Source organism: Neolamprologus brichardi, chromosome 20 (assembly GCF_056152115.1).
Source record: "Neolamprologus brichardi isolate AB-2024 chromosome 20, ASM5615211v1, whole genome shotgun sequence".
Taxonomy (NCBI): Eukaryota; Metazoa; Chordata; class Actinopteri; order Cichliformes; family Cichlidae; genus Neolamprologus; species Neolamprologus brichardi.
The window spans coordinates 18,943,283-18,965,797 of NC_142123.1; the positions used below are offsets into that span (position 1 = coordinate 18,943,283).

At 41.2% G+C, this 22,515-nt stretch overlaps 1 long non-coding RNA gene across 2 annotated transcripts; it reads right to left on the reverse strand.

Annotated features, from left to right (window-relative positions):
* Positions 1–4,133: 4,133 nt before the first annotated feature.
* LOC102798295 (uncharacterized) lies at positions 4,134–9,610 on the reverse strand. 2 transcript variants are annotated; one of them, XR_015717036.1, is made up of 4 exons: positions 9,555–9,610; positions 8,381–8,453; positions 5,463–5,609; positions 4,134–4,975 (listed from the first exon to the last, which is right to left on the reverse strand). It is a non-coding gene; the product is annotated as an uncharacterized LOC102798295 (long non-coding RNA). The 2 variants fall into 2 exon arrangements; XR_437430.2 differs by lacking the exons at positions 8,381–8,453; positions 9,555–9,610 and adding an exon at positions 5,697–5,788.
* Between the last annotated feature and the right edge of the window lie 12,905 nt (positions 9,611–22,515).

Consider the following 22,515-nt stretch of genomic DNA (forward strand, 5'->3'; position numbering starts at 1 on the left):
TAATCACAGAACCTGCAGTTTACACAAGAGGGCTTGGAGGGAATCTGGAGGCAACCACTCTAGTGCTGCATGGGCTGTTTTTGTGGGGGATTATACATCTGTGGGGCAGCTCGGAGGGATGAGGGAAGTGTCTGGTGTTATATATTTCTCCTAGTTCAGTGTTTTATTAGGAGATCTTATTTCAAGTTGTTCACATTTATTTTTGGTTTTGTTTTACTGTATGACATTGATTGTGGCACAATTTATTTTGATAACCCTTATTTTGTATGGCAGTGGAAATTAATCAGAGACATACATTTATATGACTAACTGTATAAGATTTCTCTCCAGGGTGCTGGACCTGGGGGGAAACCCTTCATGCATGGTCAGGAGCTTCCTGGTCTTGATATCAGTGGGTTCTAGCTCTTCCTTTGGCCAGCTTATTATCCCAGCAGGTTACCTGATCAGGTGTTGATAGCCCGGATCTTGTTCTTACCGTTCAGCTGACTCCTCAGGACTTGTCTGACCCTCTGCAGGTACTTGGTGGTTGCAGCTTTTCTAGCAGCCTCTTCATTGTTCCCATTTGCCTGTGGGATCCCCAGGTACCTGTAGCTGTCCTCTATGTCTGCAATGTTGCCTTCTGGTAGTTCAATCCCTCAGTTCTGACTACCTTCCCTCTCTTTGTTACCATCCAACTACACTTCTGCATTCCGAACAACATTCCGATGTCCTTGCTGTAGATCCTGGTGGTGTGGATCAGTGACTCTCGTTCACTCTTGGCATACAGCTTGATGTCATCCATGTATCCGTAGTCAGTCTTGTCAATGATCTGAGGGGGTTCAGGCCTATGCAGAACAGCATAATTTGCGCTATGGCACGGTACTACTGTTCGCTCTTGACTGAGTAACTTTGTTGGCATGTTTGTATGTCTCCATTTTGGCCAAAGTTATAATGTTATACCATAACGATGCACACATCCTATCCTGTTTCTCGTTATGATGCTTCAGCATTAAAGTAATCCAGTGGCAGCTGTCAGTATTGCACTGCTACAAACCATAACTGTGGATAGTTAGCAGTTAGCCAAACGTCATTTCCCAAACAGATACAGTTTAAAAAGGCATTTGTGTTGCTATTGTGGTGTAACATGTATGTGTCATTATGGTTTGTTGTTTGTAACACCGTCATCCCAGATCAGCCGGGGCTGATGGCTCACCTCTGAGTCCGATTCTGAGGTTTTTACCTGGTAAAACTTTTTTCATCATGGAGATTTCAAATAAAATCACTAGCAAATAATAAAAACATAATATGTCAGTCTCTTCGATGCTATAATGATGATGTGACACTTTAAACTCTAACAGACCCTACACACTTGAACATGATGATGAGAGGTGATGGTATTTATGAGAGGCTCTTTCCATCTGACCTTAGCTGATTGAATACAATCCTGTCATTTACCTCCAGCCATTAAAAAGCGTCACCCGTAACCAGCAGGGTAATCAAAGCATGGCTTATGTAACAGACTGTTTAATAGGAGAAATACAGATTATTATGATGGATTATTAAAATAAGACTAGAAAAACTCTCGTACTGCATAAAAAATGTAGCCAGACTGCTAATGGTGATAATGTGGCTGTAAGCTCTTGTAGAAGAAGAAATCTGGTGCTATGCATCATGTTTGCTTTAACAGATTATTCTGTTTTACATACATACAGAAAGTGGACTAAAAGAGCATCCTAACCTAGTAAATCACTAAATCTGATAGGCTTTCACCATGTAATGACTTGATTCATAAGGGTGGGAAAAAATGGAATAACTTCTCCACGAGTGACATTTAATAAATGTTACATTCAAAGATTATTGTCCTAATTCATGTTAGACCCTGGGTTTCTACATTAAGTGTTGCTGATGTTATCAGGATATTTTATATTGAAAATATGTTGAAAAACATATTCTGATGAATATTAGTGTTTATTAAATGTTGTGTGAAATAACTAGGCAGCTTAGAGCAGATGAAACTGTTTAGTATCATGGTGCAGAAACAATAGCTCGTGCTGCTGTCCTCTCAGGGTGAATTACAGACCATGTGTAATGGCTGAAGAATTTCTAGCAGCCTGAGACGGTGCGTAGCACAATTACGAGCTTTGCTTTTGACAACATAAATAAGGCAAAACAATGAGGGAGAATCACAGCTGGCACTACACGTAGCACTGGCAGTCAGGGAGCGTCTGCAGAGGAGAGGCAGGATTAGTGTGGGCAGGAAGAGTTGGCTAAGGTTACGGCAGCTCGTGGCTCTTACGGACTTCTGAGGACCGGGGAAGAATTTCCTGTAGGACACTTGTGAGGATGACTTGGCAGGAGCTGTGGAGAGCTGGGAGGCAAAACCTGCCCATCAATCCACCTGGTGATGAAAGAAGAGGGAAAAACATCCAGTCTGCCCCAATCCTGACACCAAACTAGTCTCATATTGGTGTCTTGAACACCACAATGAGGTCATCACATCCAAAAGCCAGTGTGGAGTCTATGCCACAGATAAAGCAGCTCTAAAGGCTGAAAGAAAAACTCCAGACACAGAAATAAAGATAGAGTATGACAACATAAAACGAAACCCATTACCAAGGCAACAACTTTTATTTATCTATTCTACTTATTGCGGTCAGGCAGGAAGTCTCCCCCGTCTTTGTTTCTACCTTCAGATCCATTTTTTTTCTCCTTCTGTCTGCTCAGCTGCATGTTTATGTTATTTTTATCAATCTAATCTTTCCTGAGTTAAACATGGCTTCTCTCTCTGTACTCAGTGAGCTGTGAACTGCATCTGGACATACAGCACCAGTTATGATAACTTTACTTACAATACTAGTTGTTGACAGTGTTACAGTATATCAGATAAGCACTTTTGTGTTTACATCATTCACCCTCATCTCATTAATGCTGCCGTTCTAACGGGTGTCTTTGTTGGCTCACTTTCATACATGACTATTTTTTTTTCATCTTTCTTCCTTTTCGTTTACGTATTATCCTCCTCTGCTGCCCTCCCCTCTTCCACACTCATGTCAGCCACACTCACTTGTCCTGAGGTGTGGAAGGTGGCTGAGATCGTTAGGGGAAATGACTCTTGTGCTGCATTCCAGCTCTGATAATAAAACTGCCACACGGGGGAACAGCGTGATGACTGCTACACTGCAGTGATTAGAGCGAACACGCTCTCTGTCTGACTCGTTTGCTGCTCCTTTCAGTTGCTCTGTGTCAGTCGGTTGGTTTTTCCTGCCTTGGTTATATAAGCTTTTTAATGATGTCAAAAGAGAAATATCACTTTCTGAAATATCACAGTAGCTGAAACTTGCATAATTTGACCACTAATACATCTTACAAAGGCTTTCAAAGAGCAGGTCAATCATTTCATTTCTTCAAGAACAGAGGTGGCAGCCATTTAGCCTGCTTGTATTATATTCATATTTATGTAACATGTAGTTCAGAGTTTAAATGTGTCATTTCAGGTTGTGTTTACTTGTTATAAATATAACTGTGCCTTTCAGATGCACATTAGTTACTAAAGTAGCATGCACACACTAGCAGTGACGTGTTCATCCAAGACTGCGAAACAAACTTTGTTGAGTGTGATGACAGTTAGTCCCTAAGAACCCACAGTCTGGAATGTCCAGAGTGATGGGTGACCCGTGCTCGTGGACGGGCCCGCGCGCTGGAATTAACCACGCCATCACGCAGTCATCATGTCAAGCTTTGTTCGCTGTGGCTTAAAACAGCAGCTTTACCACACATACAACATTTATTAAACAATAGTTATTAATATCAGCTGATGTTTTATCAAAACTTTCAAATTTGCAGTCAGCTTCAAGTTTCTGTTTGTTAAGTCCAGTTACGCACACACCTCACCAGTGGCTCACAGTTCTCATACACGTCTGCCACCAACCTCACATACTTCTTATCAGAGGTGGCAAAAGTACACGCTTTCTTTACTTAAGTAGAAGTACAGATACCTGTGTTTAAAAGAAACTCCAGTAAATGTTGAAGTACTGAAGAAACTGAGAGTGAAAAAGTACCAGCTCTGAAATGTACTCATTATTATTATATTCTATTATATTCTATAGTCTACATATTATTCAAATCGAAATTCTGAGTCCCGACCACCCCCCATCCCACATGGATAAACTGGTGATTGCTAGCCAAGCAGACATAATAGTGGTGGACAAACAGAGGAAAATGATGTAGTTATACCAACTGATTGCAACATCAGGAAGAAGCTCAAGACTTACAAAGGGCTGTGAGAGGTGCTAGAAAAGGGCTCCACATGATGAGTGTGAAGGCAACAGTGTTCCCCATGGTCACTGACCCGACCCCAAACTGGGCAAGTGGCTCCTGCAGACGCAGAGATCTCTGTCCTAGGAACAGCAAAGCTACTGTGCAGGACTCTCAAGCTTGCAGGTTTCTTGGAGAAGACTTCTTGTTTGACTGACAAGTGTGGACTTTTATGTTTTTAAATATGTGTGAATATGCTAAATCATTGCATTGTAAACATTACTGGAATCTGCTCCAGTGCTCTAGATCTCAGAATGGTAGCAATGGTAGCAAGAGAAGGTCTTGAAAATCTCGTGCCTGTATGGGAATATGACCCAGAGCAAGGTGAGATTCCTGATGAAAAGTCACAATGTTACACAATGCACACTGTTTCATGGAATATCACTAATCATTTCCCAAATGACTTTAAGTGCACCTATTTATTTTTCTGCCAGGAGAGCCAAGGGCATCTATTACTCATTACACAATAACATGCCCAGTTTCACCAAACTTCACAAAGAGGTAAAGTTTGGGCAAATGCAGAAGCTTCATAAAGATCTGGGAAAGAGAAAAAACAAAACAACCGTGTGAACATTACTATGAAATCATGATAATAAATCATTTTTACAAACTTTAATATCGTGTGACTTTCCTGAATGCTGTACAGTCCTGCGTTTTACGTCTGTGTCTCTAAACCTGAACTCTAAAAGAGACACAAGCATACTTGATTTTAATTTCTAGTAATGTGATATTTTATCTGTTAAAACTTTGTAATGAAAACATCATGTAAACAGTGTCTGCCTGAGGTAATGCTATCTGGGTTAGTTACATGTGGGCAGTGTCTCAAAGTAGGAAGTAGGAGTGGCTGAAATGGAGACAATGTATAAATAATCACACAGCTCGAGGAATGACGGAGGCGCCACACAAGTCGAGCAGAACAGTCCTGTTTGCACTGGAGTAAATGAAATACTACATACACACGCCTGTCATCAGGGGCTGTGTCACTGGAGCTCATCACACAATTGTCTGATAATTTTGATACAGCATCAACTGAAACATGAAGCCCTAACAGGCTTAAACAAGCAGCAACCATTTGTCTGTGTGTTACATGTATGCAATCACAGACATCTGAATCTGAATATTAGACTTAATGGTGCATGTTTATGATTGAAACAAGGAGAGTTATATACATTTATACAGCGATGACAGTTCCAGGGATTCCAAGGGAGGGTCTGGGGCAGCCGATACACGCTCCTCTTCCTACAGTCCGTGACAAGAAACACACTCGCACTCATCCAGGTTGGGTCCAAGGGAAACAGGCAAAGGTCCAGGGACATCTGTACATGGAGACAGAGACAGCCTTTGGGGGAGAAGAACCAGGAAATACAAGGAGGTACGCTAGAGACAGCCGGGGCTACACTTACAAAGGTAAGTACAATGATCCAGTGAGGAGCCACGATCCACTGAGGTCTTGACTAATGTCTGGATCAGTCAGCAGTGATGAGCAGCAGGTGAACAGTGCGTGGGTGTGGGGATCAGTAGGAAACTGGGGCCCCGATGCCGCCCTGGTGGAGTAGGTGAAAAACAGCACACCAGAGCAAGCAATGGAGGACCATGAGAGTTAGTGAGTGTGACCAGATTGTTGTGTTGTCTTCTTTTCTTTGTATGCTGTAACCAGTCCATTAGGAACTGTTGGAGTCCTGGAAGCCGGAGGTAATGCCATCAATATCTGTCAGCACGCAATAGGAGGTCAGCAGTAGGGTGTGTGTGTGTGTGTGTGTGTGTAAGGGGGGGTGGGGGGTTAGAGGTTTAATGACATTGTAAAAAGCTCTTTTTCTCATTTTTGTCATATCTGTGTCTTACATGCAAATGTAACAGATTCTGAGTGTGTTTTGTTGCCTTGAGGAAACACTAAATGGAAAGAAGGAACTCTGTGTACCACTGTTATATGGGGCTTTATAAAACACACTGTGTATAATTCTTTTGTTTTCTTTCATCTTTTTATATTTTCCACATATGAATGTATTTCCACTGTACGTGTAGTAAGACACTCAAATGCAAATTGTCTTGTTCTTTGGCTATTTCCAGAGCGAGCCAACTGAGCCAGCTTCTGATTTGCTTTCTCCTCCAATGCTACTGGTATACAACCAGTCTTTGCTACTTCCACCTTCGTAACATTTATAGACTCTGCCCTTTTCCTGCTCTGGTCGCCTCTCACTTGGATTACTGTAATGTCATTCTCTCTAGTTTCCCAACAAACTCCGTAATGAGGTCTAAATGGGACACTACTGACCATATTACACTATTCCCATCCACTGGCTCCCAATTCCTCAGATTTTTCAATAAAAGATTCTGCTTCTTACTTTCAAAGTCCTTAATGATTTAGCACCTCCCTATCAGTTAGACCACCTTCACTCTTACACCTCTTGACATGCTTTATGCTCAGCATCATCCTGAGTGCTCCTGGCTTCAAACCAAACATCATGGCGACACCTTCATCAGTTTGATGATTTTACAAAGTTCAAGTCTTAACTCAGAATCCATCTCCTTTCTTCAGCATGTCAGCTATACCCATCCTGTTTTACGATTGGATTATTTCTAGATTTCAAATCTCTTTTATTAATATTAATGCACGATTTTGTGCTTCCTTTAATCTGAAACACCGTGCTTTGAAAATTCAAAAGGTTCAACGGGTCTATCGATTACTTAATAATAAGCTCAAATGGTATGCTAATAATCTTTATAAAAGATTTAATTTAAATATAGCTTATAATAAAGTTCTATCTCTCTACAGGTGAAAAGAAAAAAGATAACAATAATAATGAAATCTGTTAACTGATAGAAATCCAGAGTTAATTAAAGGCCACGATAACGTTTGCAGCAGCTGCTACAGTGAAGCATTTTAATAACTCAATAAAGTAAATCTACAACACCAATCTATATAAAGGCCTGGTGTAGTTAAATCAGACTGTCAGGGAAATATTTAAACTGCATGTAACACCTGATTTTTTATGTGAACAGTAAGAAAGACCGGTAGTGACAAAAAGTACTTCCTTGCTGTATTTAGGCCATTTGTGTTAAAAATAACATGAACTAATGCTAAATATATGCACTCCCACTCCTGTTGTGTGAAAATAGCCTTATCTGTTCAAAGGTTGCACTAGAGAGGTCACATTTACAACATGTGTATGCTAGTCTTTCCAGAGCCAGAGGGAAGGGGAAGGTATGAGGTGTCATGTGCATCTGGGATCAGTTTAGGACAGAAATATACAAAGATTGTTCACTGAAGGTTAGAACAGAATTTGCTATAATTTTAGAAAGGTGGGCCTACTGACAATGAATTACAGTTAGTTTTTAGGTTTTTTAAAGCAGACTAACAAAGTGCACGTGTACGGAGCTACCAGGAAGTCAGCAGGAGGCTTCATTACACATACTGCAAAGACTGCAGCATCTGAGTCCCTCAGAGAAGAGGGGCATAAAGATGATGAAAATTTGATCAAGTTGAAATATTTGAGCTGTCATTTTGTGATATTGACTCATAAATGAATCCCTGAATAGCTACAGTGAGCCAGGTATCACAGCTCGCTAACTGAGGACACATGGCCTCCACATGCATTTAGATTTTGCATGTTCTTTCTTTTATTGTCATGCTTAACTTATATGCACATCTTGAAAAAGAAAACATGATTCATAGTAGGTAGGTTGTTCCTTTGTTTACGATTGATGCTAACGTGGCATCGATTGCACACCAGGAACAACCCCCGAGACCTGCAGCTCTGAGAATGCTCTGATATTGTTGCCTGCCATCACAATTAGGGGCAGCTGTTTCTCAGGAGGTAGAGCAGCTTGGAAGGTTGGTGGTTCAATACCCAGCTGTTCCAATCTGCATGTTGAAATGTCCTTGGGCAAGATACCAAATTGTCCATCAGTGTGAGTTTGATGGTTAGAAAGTGCTTGTATTATAAGCAGGGCCGTGCAGAGAGGTTTAAAGGGGCGGGTGCTCAAAGTTAAAAAGGGGCACATTGAACCAGGCTGAATGACAACAACACACATTCATCAAGAATCTAATATGGGCAACAAGGCAAAGCAAACGTAGCCGATATTTTACCTGATGGGTACAATGTTGCTGTAGAGGGGTTGCTGTGGATAGTGCTGAAGGGCAGGGCTGTGTTGATCTGAGACTGTAGACATTAAAAAGTCCATAGGAGAGATGGTAGCTGATTAAACAAGTGTCATGAGATAATAACAAAATGCAAAGATTGGTGACAGCGCTTGGAACCATAAGGCAACAAAAAACTGTGAGAAATAATTTAGGCTGTGCCTGTGAATCACTCTTTGCTTCTCTTCTTCCTTCCATCCCATCATCTCATATTTCACTCTCCACTTGCTGTCTATCTGAGAACAAGGCACAACTTGCTCTTGCAATAAACTATAATTTAATTATCCACACCTAACAACTCTTGCACTTAATGATGACAGAAAAATGTTATAGCCCTGCCTTTAGTAGCCTCACACAGCTCCTACTGTTCCCTCCTCATGTCCTTACCAGGCATGTCTGGACATTGTTATATCATGAGTAATATTTTTTTTTAAATCCATCTAAATAAAACACACACATGCACGCACACACAGTGACATTTTAGACCTTCTTCAGAATACTGTATATACTATGGGCATCACGGTGCTGATCCAGAATCCTTACATTATTATTTATTACTAGAGCTACAATAATAAAGCAATGAGGAGGGGGAAGTAATAAATATGAAATAATGTATTTATGATGATTCCATTTGTTTCACTATCCATTCTGTGCAGGAGCAAAGCTTATTACATTTTTAAACTGTAGAGATACAATAATTTCACTGCTGTAAAAACCAAATTTTGTCTTATTTAAAATATAAATCTAATATAATCTGCTTCTTAATGTATGTTCTTTAAAATACAGCGTGTGTTTTTTAATATATTATAATTATAATAATGCATAATTATGTGGACATGCATATTAGATCGTTTTTTAGTGAAATATAATCCCTCCAGAAAGGCAGGAAAAGCCCGGAAACTTACTTTAAAACTCAATATGTTCCCTAAAACGGTGGACAGAGCTACAGACCCATGACAGCCTTACACAGGTAGCCAGCAGCTATGACCAGCACTACTTGTGCAGTTAATAAAAGGACAGGTAATGTTTGTCACGCTGTTGCACACGCAGCACGCTCGTTTGTTTCAACATACCAACGTGTACATAATAAGCTAATACTCCTGTACGCTGTACACCTACTTACTGGTTTTGTCGCATCAGTCTGTGTCTCTGAGTTAACTTGTTTCTCCTACAGCTCCGGACCGCAAAAAATGCGCGTGCTCTTTGTGAGCTCGTTCCCGGCTCGTAACCAGCGCGTTCTGCCATCAAGGGCAATCATTGGTTAAATGTGATCATGTGACTGATGCAAGCCAGATCCTTTTATTTAGCAAAACTGTGATTAATAGTTAAATATTATTGTTGAGGGGCACAGACAGGACTCCGCACGCACACATACATTAAAAAAAAAAAATACTTTTTTTTTTTTTTTTAAAAGTTGCCTCAACAAAAGGGCACTTTGGGCACCCATCAGGAAAGGGGCGGGTGCTCAAGCCCCTCTAGCCCCCCCCCCCTCTGCACGTGCCTGATTATAAGAGTGTCTGAATGGGAAAATGTGGCTTATAGACCAAGAATAAAGAATAAAGGTTTCTGACCATATAAAGTAAGAACAAGTCCACAGTGTGGCCATTTGTCCTGCTTTCAACACATCAGCTCAGAGCTGACTGACTTGCTTCGTAATATAGAAGGGTACAGGTCCATTGTAATCAAATTAATTTAAATTACCTCCTGATAGGTGTGTATGTATGTATGTGTATATATATATATATATATATATATATATATATATATATATATAAAGCAAAAGTATTAGGTTAAAGTTACCTTGCATCTATAAGAACTATGACCATTGAAAAAGCTTTCACCAGTGTTGAAAATAGGTCAGTTCCTCTTTTGAATTTATTGCACAATAAAAACGTCTTTTTATAGCTCATGCATAAACAGAAATTGTAAAACAGTTTAGATTAGCTCGACCAAATCCTGCTGACAGTGGCAACACTCTCACTCAAAAAAGTGAAATTTGGTGGTTATTGCATTTACAAGACTCTAACATGTAATTTGAACACAATGAATTTATGTTTCTAAGGTGAACGTAATAAAATCATATAAGATCTACATGAAATTTACCAACTTAGCACCTTTTAAATTTATTCTTGTTGATATGACATGATAAAATCTAACAAGTGTGGTTAGCTGCCTTAAAGGCTCGTGATATCACAAGATCACACGAGATTTTAAACAACAGGAGGCAGGAAAGCACATGGTTTGCTTCGCAGTCATCTTGGAAAGGTAAGAGTGAATCTATCTTCATCCATCTTGATGAAAATACTTTTTGCACATAGGTATCATTAGTTTGTCGATTCTTTTAAGTTCTCTTTATTCACATTTGTTTTTTTGTTTTTTTTTTAAAATATCTGTTTGTTTATGCCATTCTAGCTAGCTAACACGTTAGTGCAAGAATATAGCACAATGTCATGCTAGCATGATAGCCTAATATGAAAGACTTAGCTACTCCAAATATAGATATTGTTTATAACTTAACCTCTGCACATAAGCTAGTTTGGCTCTACCACAGAGACTGTTGTGATAAATTTACATTTTACGTGTGGGTTGTTGAAATTTGTAAGTTTGTAAGTTGCAACTGATGGACAGTGGTTTATTTAACAATTTATGTGTTTTAGTACACTGAGGAGGAAAGACAAAACATGAACAGATTTGTTTTCCTGTTTTTTAATTTTTTTGAAATTAAATATTTTTCTACTTAATAAACTTGGAGACTTGCAGTTCCCTCCTGTAAAAATAATAAATGTTTAATCTTATCAGGTGGTGAAAGGTCTGGAGAGCTGGCAGGCCAGTTCATCAAATTCAAGGTGAGCTAATATTTTTCTTAAAAATTATCACATTCCCATGTTAAAAGTTTAATATATTCATTTGTAAGTGACATATAGTTTTGAGACCAAGAAAACATTGCATTCTGATTTTATGTACACATCATCTAAACTTTATTGAATTGGAGGTATGGCATGATTAAATTAATACACAACGTAAAAAACAATATTAAAATGACAGACTTGTCTAAAATGCATAAATACTATTTGAAAAGATTAAGACTGTAAAACAATAGCCTCTGTATTTCTCACAAATTCCTGGTAATTCAACTAAAAGTTCTTTAATCCCACTGCTAGGTCGTTGAGATGGATTTCCGTATATATTTGTTTTTTTTCTCCCTCTGTGTATAAAGACTGATGCTGTTGAAATCAGAAGAGAATACATCGCCTTTGCGTGTACCTGAATGAAGATCCTGAGAAGCTGGTGAAGGATTACCTGGTATGTTAACTTGCCTGTATCCTTAACTAAGGAGATGATCAAAGATAAGCTTGAACTACATACAAAAAGTTTCAGGGGATGGGGTTTCCTGTAAATTACCGGTGGCTGTAAAAAATACCTTTTAAAATAGGAAAAGTAAGAGCTTTATGTTTCTCACTGGATACTACACGCACCATTCTTGAGTGTTTTATACTAACCTTATTATAATATCATTATAATAACCTCATTCATACACACATTCATACAAGATTTTTATGTAACATTTACACTTCAATGGATGTATCAGGAGCAACTTGGGGTTCAGTATGTTACCCATTGATAGTTTTAGTATCAGATTAGAGAAGCCAGGGAGTAAACCAGTAGACAACTTGCTCTACCTCCTGTGCCACATCCAACCCTATCACAACTCAAGATTTTGAAAGACAGGACATTGTTGAGGTATTGAATGAACTTCTCTTGAGTCAGGAAAAATATCGGGCAGTCATTTTTGATTACATTTACATTATTATAAAGCTTGAATGAAAAAAGCTTTTAGGTATTTTACATTAATGTAAAACAGATATGTACTTTTAAAACTGTTTGCAATGGACATTAGTGAGAAATCCTTATCTTTTTTTTTTTGTTTTATTGTCACAGGAAGTTGATAAAAAGCATCGCCACTGCCATAGCAGAGACAGTCTTTGGAATCTGTCATTCGGTCAGAGGGTGCGGAGCCTGGCGATGACCCTCAGGATGTTATGATTGTTCTAGAGGGGGTCGAAGTGATGGGTGAGTTGGGCAATGTAGTTTTTGCAGTGACAATGTTGCTTGGCCTGGTCTATTCACTGAACCTGAGCTACCCTCTGGAACTCAGGTACACCTTTGAGGTCCTGCAGAAGATTCTTATGGAATTAGATGCACACGAACTATCCAACAGCACACAAAGTACAGGTTCTCAAAACACTATTTTCTCGTTGAGAAATGTTCCCATTACAACAGCTACACCATGTATCTGGACCATGAACCTAAAATAATTGCAGATAGATGATACCATGCATTTTTTATTGATTTTGAGAAAACACAAAATTGGTGCTCTTTCTTTTTTGAAAGTGCATTTGTTGACCTTCAAAGTAGTTGTATTGGTCATCAGAAAATCACCTGATTCACCCATTCATTGTTGTTAAAAAAAATTGTTTTAACAGGTTAACTTTCTGCTTTGTCCACTACTTTTTTTCTGTTATGTAACTTGCACTTGCATTTCATGTATTCTTTATACGTTATGTGAAATTTGCTATAAATTCAATAAATTGGAGAAAACAAAAAGATGTGTATGACAAATTTTTATTTACCTTTTAGATGTAATAGTGAAATGTATGTTAACTAGACTCTAGACTTTGTTAAATGCTCCAAAAAAATTACTCTTTAAATTAACTTAAAATAATCATGGAAAGAATTTCCACGTGATTAAATTGCTTTCTATTAGCATTAAAGACTGGTGTTGGAATAACTTAATTTGTATGAGTTGGTTCAACTCAATTAACTTAAGCTGGGACCAAATTTAGTAAATTAGTTGGAGAAAACCTACTGAATTGAGTTGGAACAAAACTCTTTAAGTTGGATCAACACTATTAAAATATATTGGATCAAAATGCAGTAAATACATTGATTCATCAATCTTTAATTAAGTTGGTCCAACTTGAGTGCATTAAGTTGGAGTAACAGAATTGCATAGTGCTAAAATAAAGCAATTTAATCACGTGGAAATTCTTTCCATGATTTTTTTATGTTCATTTGAAGAGTTATTTTTTTGAGTGCTGTTGCTGTACCGTTGTTGGTGCTTTATCCTGCAACTGCAAATCTAAATGGTTCAAGTCTCACTCCAAACTTGTCACTGATGATCATTTGGCAAAGGCCCCTTGATGCCATACTTCAGTGCACTGGGTAACTGTTTAAGATAATGTGTTTAATTAACAGGGTAACTTAATAGTCCCTTCATGCAGAAAACTGTAGCTAAATGTGTAATGTGCTAAAACATCACTATGGTAACAAAAGAGAAGACAGGAGAAGTTTACCTTGAAATCTAACCAAAACTTTACAAGATGTTTTCACTTGAAGATTAATCAATAATCATTCATGAGAGTGGGGGTGTCATATACAATGATGGTGCATATCATTGCAGCGGATTCTTAAGTTCCCGGTGGAAGTTTTCAAAGGTATGCTATACAGAAAGATTGACCTCACTGAGATAAGGGAGTTTAACCATAAAATCCCTAGAGCAGCGGTCCCCAACCTTTTTTGCGCCACGGACCGGTTTATGCCCGACAATATTTTCATGGACCGGCCTTTAAGGTATCGCAGATAAATACAAAAAAATAAAACTAGTACCGGTACCGAAAAAAAGAAAATTTATTCATAACACACGTGAAAAGACCAAGGAAAACCGAGTAAACGATAAAAACGATATCAAAATAACGCTGAAAACCGATAAAAACCCTGAAAACTATACATTTCACACCTGAGCCTCAACTATCCAGTACCAAACGACTCACGGACTGGTACCGGTCCGAGGCCCGGGGGTTGGGGACCGCTGCCCTAGAGCACACCCTGGTACAGCAGCCAGGAGGCAATAGGAAGCTTATGCAAAGGAGAGATCAGGAAGTTGGCTTGATAGCCATTCCAGAAGCTAACAGACTGATCCTGTCTCTTTCTCTGGTCCACTCACTGGACAACAAGGTGGACAAGGTTTGGGGTTTTCAGGAAGTTGAAGAACTGTGCTGTACTTTGACTTTTGGGAACCTTGCTAAACAGCAGAGGACTCTTTGTGTACATAAACAAAAGTTGGTACAAATCTTGGTTTTGGTAAACAGTCACGGTGTCGAGGTCCTGAGAATATTTGACTGTCAAAGCCGGCCACACTGTCTTGCAAGTTTACAGTGGTGTTTTTCACGATTGTTTACATCTAATAGTAGTTAAAGAAGAAGTACAGACAGGTTTATTATGAAATGCTCCAGTAAAAGCTCCACTGGTTTTTGTTGTGCTGCTGCTGCTCTGAGGGTTACTGTTCTTCATGGGTCTAAACAACTAAATGAAACATAAATGCTGTTCTTTTATGTTGTTTAAGCTGTTGGAGGTGCTGACTGAAATCCCGGACGCCTCTCTCTCACAGGCAACAGTACCTGCCATAATCACCCTCATTTATATCATTATAGGGTCTTGCCCATACAACATACAGCTCCTTGAGGCAGCTGTTATTGTGATTTAGTGCTATATAAGTAACACTTGAAACTGAAATGAATTTATTCTAATTGAATTCCCAAAAATGACTGAATGACTAAAAGATGGTGGCCTCCACCTTCATGGTCACGAAGTGCTTCGAACGGCTGGTTATAGCCCTGATAAAAGACATCGATGTCACTGTGGATCCACACCAGTATACCTACAGGAAAAACCATTCCACAGACGATGCCATGTCATCAGTAGTTCCTGCATGTTTCACAAACCTGAAAAGTTTATGCCTGGTCTTTCTTTCTTCAATCTAATTTCTTCCATCAAAATTCACAACATTTACTCCTCTCCCATCATCTTCAGCACTAGATCTCCCCATGGTGGACTGCAGCAGCTTTTAATACATATTTCTGAGGGCCTTACATATAACCACAACACTTCCTCCCTGGTGCTGATGCACACCCGATGGTTGGCTTTCCTCCTTTGGCATGGTGGCTACTATGTGGTAGAAAAAAAGGCTAAGTTGAGAGTGGTGAAAACGGCATGAAGGATGTTGGCAGCAGCCTCTTGATGACCTTACGTATACAGCAGCGTCCTGCATTTTTAAAGACGCTCCTCACCCAGGAGATACACCTGTCCCCTCCCATCAGGTAGGAGGCTGTGAAGAATCAGCTGCAAAACTCTGATTTTCAGAGGCTTCAGAGGAAATGTTTACCCAGCTTCTGGAATACTGCCAGGGCGTAGTTAATGCTAAAGATTCATACAGGAGACATTTACAACCTGTTCCCAACATTTCCCAACATGGAATGTTTGGCACAAGCTGTGAGCCAACCTCTGTAATGAACTGTTTGGTACATTCTTGAGCTAAAATGCTCAGTGACTGTAAGTCTGGCCAACACATCCCCAGAGACAGGGCTAGAGCCCCCAGTTAGCTCTGGCCCCCTGGAGAATCTAAAGCAAGAACAGCCACAGTCCCTGTCCCAAGTTAAGCTCGTTGGGTTCTCTGCTAAGCCACCCCAAGCCAGAGGTGCATCTCCTTGGCCATCGGCATTGTAGGCTGCCATCGAAGCCACTTGAGGGTCTCCCTCAACATCATCAGCCACTAGCCTCCACAGTTACTCCATCTCTGTTGATGCCCACTCAGCGAGCCTCCAGAGTTTCTCCATCTCAGCTACTGACCTCTTGGCAGACCCCGTGAAGTTGCCAGCAGTTCCTGCCTCTGAATCAAGCCAGTGTTCAAGCTGACTCTGAGCTGCCTTCTCTGTTTAGCTCCATGGACCAGGCCCCTGGACTATATTTGTTGTTTTATTTGAGCTCACAGACTCTTTTTGTTCTGATTTTATTCCCAATGCACCCCCAAACCATCAGAGATGCAACCCTTTGAACTGAGCACTGATAACAAGATGGTCCTCTTTTCTGTGGTCTGGAGCATACAGCATCAATGTTTTCCAGAAAAATGTTAGAATTGTCTGACCACACAACTCTTTTCTTCTTTGCCTATTTCAATTTTAAATGAGCTTTGGCCCAAAGAAGACAGCAGCATATATAGTACGCATGCATGAACCATCAGTTGCTCCTGCTTTTTTCTCCATACTTTAACTTTTCTTTCTCTTTTACTCTTACTTTACTTTTTCTCTTTTACGTAATTTCCTCCTCAGGGACTAATAAAGTATTATGATTCTGATTCAGTGTGTCTGGATCATTCTTCTTCTTTGCATCATACACCATATTATTATTTTTTACAAAGACTTGTGAAACAGTGGGTTACTTTCAGCAGGTCCAAACTTCGCTTCAGGTCCCAAAGTCAAACTAACACTGACAGTTACAAACTGTCTACAAACTTTCATCTTTAAGAAAATGATCAGTGTGGCTGCTCTACCAGGTGTAACAATTAAGTTTAACATCCAGGCATCCATGAAAGCAGAATTTATGAAGTAGCTGTGCAACAATTTAATTCAATTCATCCAATTATGAATTATCCTACTACTTGATATTCCATAGTCAGCTGTTAGTGGTATTATAACAATGCTGAAGTGAAGTCAGCCTTGAATTGAATACAGATCTGTTGCCAGTTGAATAACTAACTAATAACTTTTCCCATAGTGGTTTCTTTTTAGGACTACTTACTTTTCCACTAGTTTGTTCCCTCTCATTCAAATGAGCTAATGTTTTTCATGAGAGTTATATTGTCTCAGTTTAAACATTTGGTATGTTTTCTGTGTTAGACAATGTGAATAAAAGTGAATAAAATACAGGTTCGTGAGATGTGCAAATCATTGCATTCTGTTTTATTTACATTTTACACTGTCCCAACCTTTTTGGAATTGGGAATGCAGATGTTATTAAAAATGTGTTAGCATAGCTATTGTATATAGTTCATACATATATCAGAATCAGAATACTTTATTGATCCCTAGGGAAATTATGTTGGTTACAGTGCTCCAGTACAAACAGTAACAAAGAAAGAAAGAAAGAAAGAAAGAAAGAAAGAAAGAAGAGCATGTGCAGAAAGGGTGTAGCTATTGCAGTGTTTACAGTGTGTTAGATGGAGGAGTTGTACAGGGACGTGGCCACAGGCAGGAATGGTTTCCTGTGTCGTTCAGTGGTGCTTTTTGGTAATCTCAGTCTCTTACTGAACGTGTTCCTGTGACTGACCAGCATGTCATGGAGTGGATGGGAGGTATTATCTAACATTTTCTTTATGTTGGACAACATCCGCCTCTCCGTTACCACCTTAAGAGAGTCCAGCTCCATCCCCACAACATTATTGGCCTTGCGGATCAGTTTATTGAGTCTGTTATCATCAGCAACCCTCAATCTACTCCTCCCGCATGCAATAGCATAGAGGATTGCACTGGCCTAGACAGAGCAACTGTAACAGGCCACATGCTGCATGTGCACTGATATGATAGGAATTTTGGGCTTTTATATCTTTATTCATCCATTGTTAAGTTCTTAGACACTTATTGGCAACATGATAGACAACAGGCATTGACTTCCTCTTCTCTTAAACTAAAACTGACAAATTAAAGTTGTACTAGCTGTTTCTTTCATACTTTTATTGGCCATTTTCTCATTTTAAACATAGATTTTGTTTTTAAATAATTAGATTCATGTTATGGTTATAACTCATTTTAAAGTTTCTTTTTATGGAAAAGTGCAAAGGAGCTAGAGCTTCACTGGCACTTGGTTTTCATATATGCTTGAGAAATGAATGATCACTGTTCTGGTTCCAGCTAAAGACACAAATCCCCTGCAGGGTTGTGTCAGGAAGGGCATCTGGTGCAATATCAAAATGTGCAAACCTACCTGCCGTTAATGTGAGTTTGATTCATGCCCTATTATCCTGCATTGTCTTATCTAACGTTGCAGTTCTCTGAGCCATCAAGGTCACACGCTCTCTTCTTAGAAAGTGCACCATAATGAATTTACAGTGAATTCTTGTTAGGGTCTTTGTGTTGCAATATAAAACAACTGCTGTTTTGAATCGGTGATACATAAATAAAACTTGAATAGAATTAAATTGACCGTGATGATGTAAAAAGGAAGAAAGGAAAGCACGATGCATAAAAGTCGACACAGCCAAAGTCCTGCTATTTCTACACTCAGTTTCATATGTTGCTGCTTTTCTCACAACTAAGAAATGGCTTTATTACCGAAACATAATTATCCTGTGGGGGTGGGGGGGGTTGCAAGTCAAAAATAGACACAAGCTGGTAATATTTGAAACATTCAGTGTCTTCAGTGAAGGGTTGCTGCTATAAAAATGATGGTATTACCAAAAATAAATTATTTATTCTCAATGATCCCAACTAAACCGCCGCAAGATTGGTTCAGATCTCTAGATTCATATATGTCCAAATTCCTTTGGAAAAATAAGCCCCCACGTATAAGCTTAAAAACACTACAAAAGACCAAGGATAAAGGAGGATTAGAACTACCTAACTTTCAGCACTACTTCTTAGCCAACAGGCTTCAGTTTATCTCAGGATGGCTAAAACATACCCTTTTAGATGAACCTTGGCTAGATGTAGAACAAGCACTTTGCAATAATCTAGAGATTTCAGATCTACCATTTATCAGCTCAAACATCCAACGACATGAATGCTTCAAAAGCATCAACATCAGCTCTTCTCTGACAGCATGGTGGGAGTTTCTGAAGTTGACAGAGTCTTCATTAATCCCATGCAAACGTACACCTATCTGGAACAACCCTGACATATTACAAAACAATAATATGATAAACTTTTCAGATTGGAATGGTAAAGGAATCAAATATGTAGAACATATACTAGAAGGAACAGAATTTATTTCATTTGACAGACTAGTTACACAATATGGGATCAACAAGAAAAGATTTTTAGAATATCAACAAATTAAATCCATAATAAAAAAGAAATTTAAACCGGGTCAAGTTGAACTACAAACACCACCAAGTGTGGTTCAATTTTTTACTCTTAAAACCCCCAAATTACTATCCAAAATATACAGAATGCTTTCTAAAATAGATGAATCAATATCACTTCCTATTGCAAAATGGGAAGCGGATTTATCAGTTAACTTAGACCAAAACTTCTGGTCTCAGATTTGCTTAAAAACCTTTCATCTAATCAAAAATCCCAGTCTTCAATTAATTCAATACAAAATACTACATAGAGTGCACTATACAGGTCATCGGATGTTCAAGATGGGCTTTGCATCTACCAACAACTGCTCACACTGCCAAACCAATTCACCGGACAATTATATCCATGCTCTTTGGTTCTGTCCACCAGTTCAGAAGTTTTGGCGCGAGATATGTGAAGACTTATCAAAGTGTCTGAAATGTAACATTCCAACTTCCCCCTTAGTGTGTTTGTTGGGCAGCTTAGATAATGTCACTTCAGAAAAGAATATAGCCCATATGGTTTTCACTGCCCTATGCATAGCCAAGAAAACAGTCCTCATGAACTGGAAAAATAAAAACAATCTTAATTCTAACCAATATAGAAATTATCTATTAGATTACATTAGTCTTGATACAGCCTCTGCCACCACATCAGATCAATCGCTCTGGGCTCCTCTGATCAGCTCCATCACCTAGTGGGGGTGGGGGGTCATATTTTGGTCTCGCCTTCACTGTTGTGATTGGTGTGGGGGTAGGGTCAGGCTTAGGGCGTCGGGGGGTTCCTCGGGAGCATCTTCCTTGGGGGGCTCAACCCGGGGTAGCGGTCATGGCCAATTAGGGGCTCTGTTGGCTCTTAGGTGACGGTTTCCTCGTGGCTACGTGCAGCGGGGCTAGGGGAGGGTCTGTGCTGACGGACGGGGGTTACTGACCTGGTAGCCTGGCTGCCCCTGGGTGGGTCCGGGACGGGCGTGAGGTTCTGGGGGCGCTCCGGCTCTGGCCTGGGGCCCTGGCCGGGCCTCGGGGGCCTGGGTCCTGGTTGGTGTGTTGCCGGGGTTGTGGGCCGGTGGGTATATGGGGGCCCACCACTGGCGCAGGGTGCCGCTGGTGCGCCGAGCCACCTGGGGGGCTCTTCAACTGGTGGGGGGGGGGGGTTGTCACATCTTGCAGGAGCTTTCCTCTCTCAGGAACTCTCTCTGCAAGAGGGGGAGATACAGGAGAGGTGGAGGAAGATCTCAGCCTGGGCGTCTATTGTCTTATGTAGTCTGGAAGATGAGTGGATGATGGGGTGGGTGCAGTTTTCTCTGTGGTGGGGTTGGGTGGACTGCCCCGGGCTCTGTGGGGCCGGGCGGCGCCGCTGCACTGGGCCCCGGTTCGGATGGGCCTGGGCCCCCCTTCCCTGGCGGGTCGCGGAGTATGGGGGTGCCTACTGGGGTCAGCGGGGGAGCTGGCCCCAGGGAGGGGTCACTTGCCCCTCCCTTCCTTCCCTCCCCATCTCCAGCTGCCTCCCTCTTCCCGCTCCACCACAACCACCCACACATGCAGGGCCTTGGAGTAGGGGTGTGTCACCAGGGTGCAGAGGAGGTAACCCCCCCCTCTGTCCCCTTCTGGCTGCCTCTGCCTCAATTTTATCCCGCAACTTAGACATTCACATTACTCACACTCTCATTACACATACATATAGGATCTTGGGGGTGGGCACGCTACACGGAATCTCAATTACCATCAGGGTGTACACCTCACCCCTGGCGTCGTTGCCCACCTCTCAATTTTAAATACACGTAGACATTGAGGGCTAGCAGGAGGGACTATGCGCTTACCTGCTGCTCTCTGGCAGGTAGCTCCATGCCCTCCTGGGTTTTAAATGCACCTTAGAACACACATACATCAACACTACAATGAGCGGGTGGAGGGAGGTTAGGAGTCTTCTCTCACCCTCGTTCTCTGCGGTCTGCTGGAGCAGGGGGGCTAGGAGGAGGAGTTGGCCGTCCGACTGGGGTCCGGAATGTGGGGCCTCCCTGCTGCTGCGGAGTTGGGGCGGTCTGCTTCTCCCCACCGCAGGGAAAAAGGGTAACACAACCTGGGTCTGGGTGCAGTTCCCCCCTCCAGGGGCAAGGGTACCTAGACCCGGTTTGTAGAGTACGCTTGGGGAGTATGATTGTGTGTACAGTGTCTCTTTATGTCTGTCTCCACGTTGGTTAAGTGTGGAGTAAGTGCATATGAGAGCATGAGGGTGGGAATGGATGTTTGTATCTGTGTGTGCCTGTATGTCTGTGTCCATATGTCAGGTTGGATATCAGACGCCACATCTCTGGGGACAGCTCAGGCCCTCCAAGGTTTGGAGGCCTATCTCCCCCCACCACTTCCCCTGCCGGGGGCGGACTCCCTCAGACATCGGTGCGTTGGTGGTTCTTTGTGTCCGGGGGTGGGCGTCCGGGTGCACACCGGCTCACTCCTTGGCGGCTGCTTATCGGGGCCTGGAGCCTGGGGCTCGCTTGGGCCACTTCGGAGGTGGGGTGCCCCCGGCCTCTCGGCCTGGGGCTCGGTCACTCAGGCACAGCTGGCTGCCGGCGGAGCTCACGGGCACGTCGCTGCAACCCCCCCGGCTTCTGCTCCGTGGCTGCTGGGTGACCCCTCATCTGGGACTCTCCTCAGCTCTTTCTGGGACAGTGGCACGGCTGCCCCTCTGTTGGTCTTCCTTGGTCTCTTGTGTTCTGGGGGCCTCTGGATGTCTGGAGTTTTGATCTCCTCCATACCTGCTTCATGCCCTGGAGGACGGGGCAGTGGCCCCCCACACCCTCTAGCAGATCATTACATGAGGGAACCTTTTAAGAAAACAAGCGCGTCCATGCTCACAGGTGTACACACGGGTGATCACACACACAAACTACACCCTTTTTGGCTCCTACCTCAAAGCACACTGTGCTGTTGATCTTACGTGCTGCACAATAATGTTTAATATTTAGTATTTACTGTCATATTCCCATATATCATTGTGATGTTGTTTATTGTATTACTCTCGTTTTCTTCTGCTTGTTTTCTTTTTTCTTTCTCAACAGGTGATCCAGGTGATCGATACATGTATTTTTTTTATTTTTTTTTTTATTTTTTATTTTTTTTGCTTATTCTGTTTTTTGTTTTTTGCCCTTCTCCCCCGTCCCTCTTCTCAACTGTTTTTCTTTCCCTCTTTCTT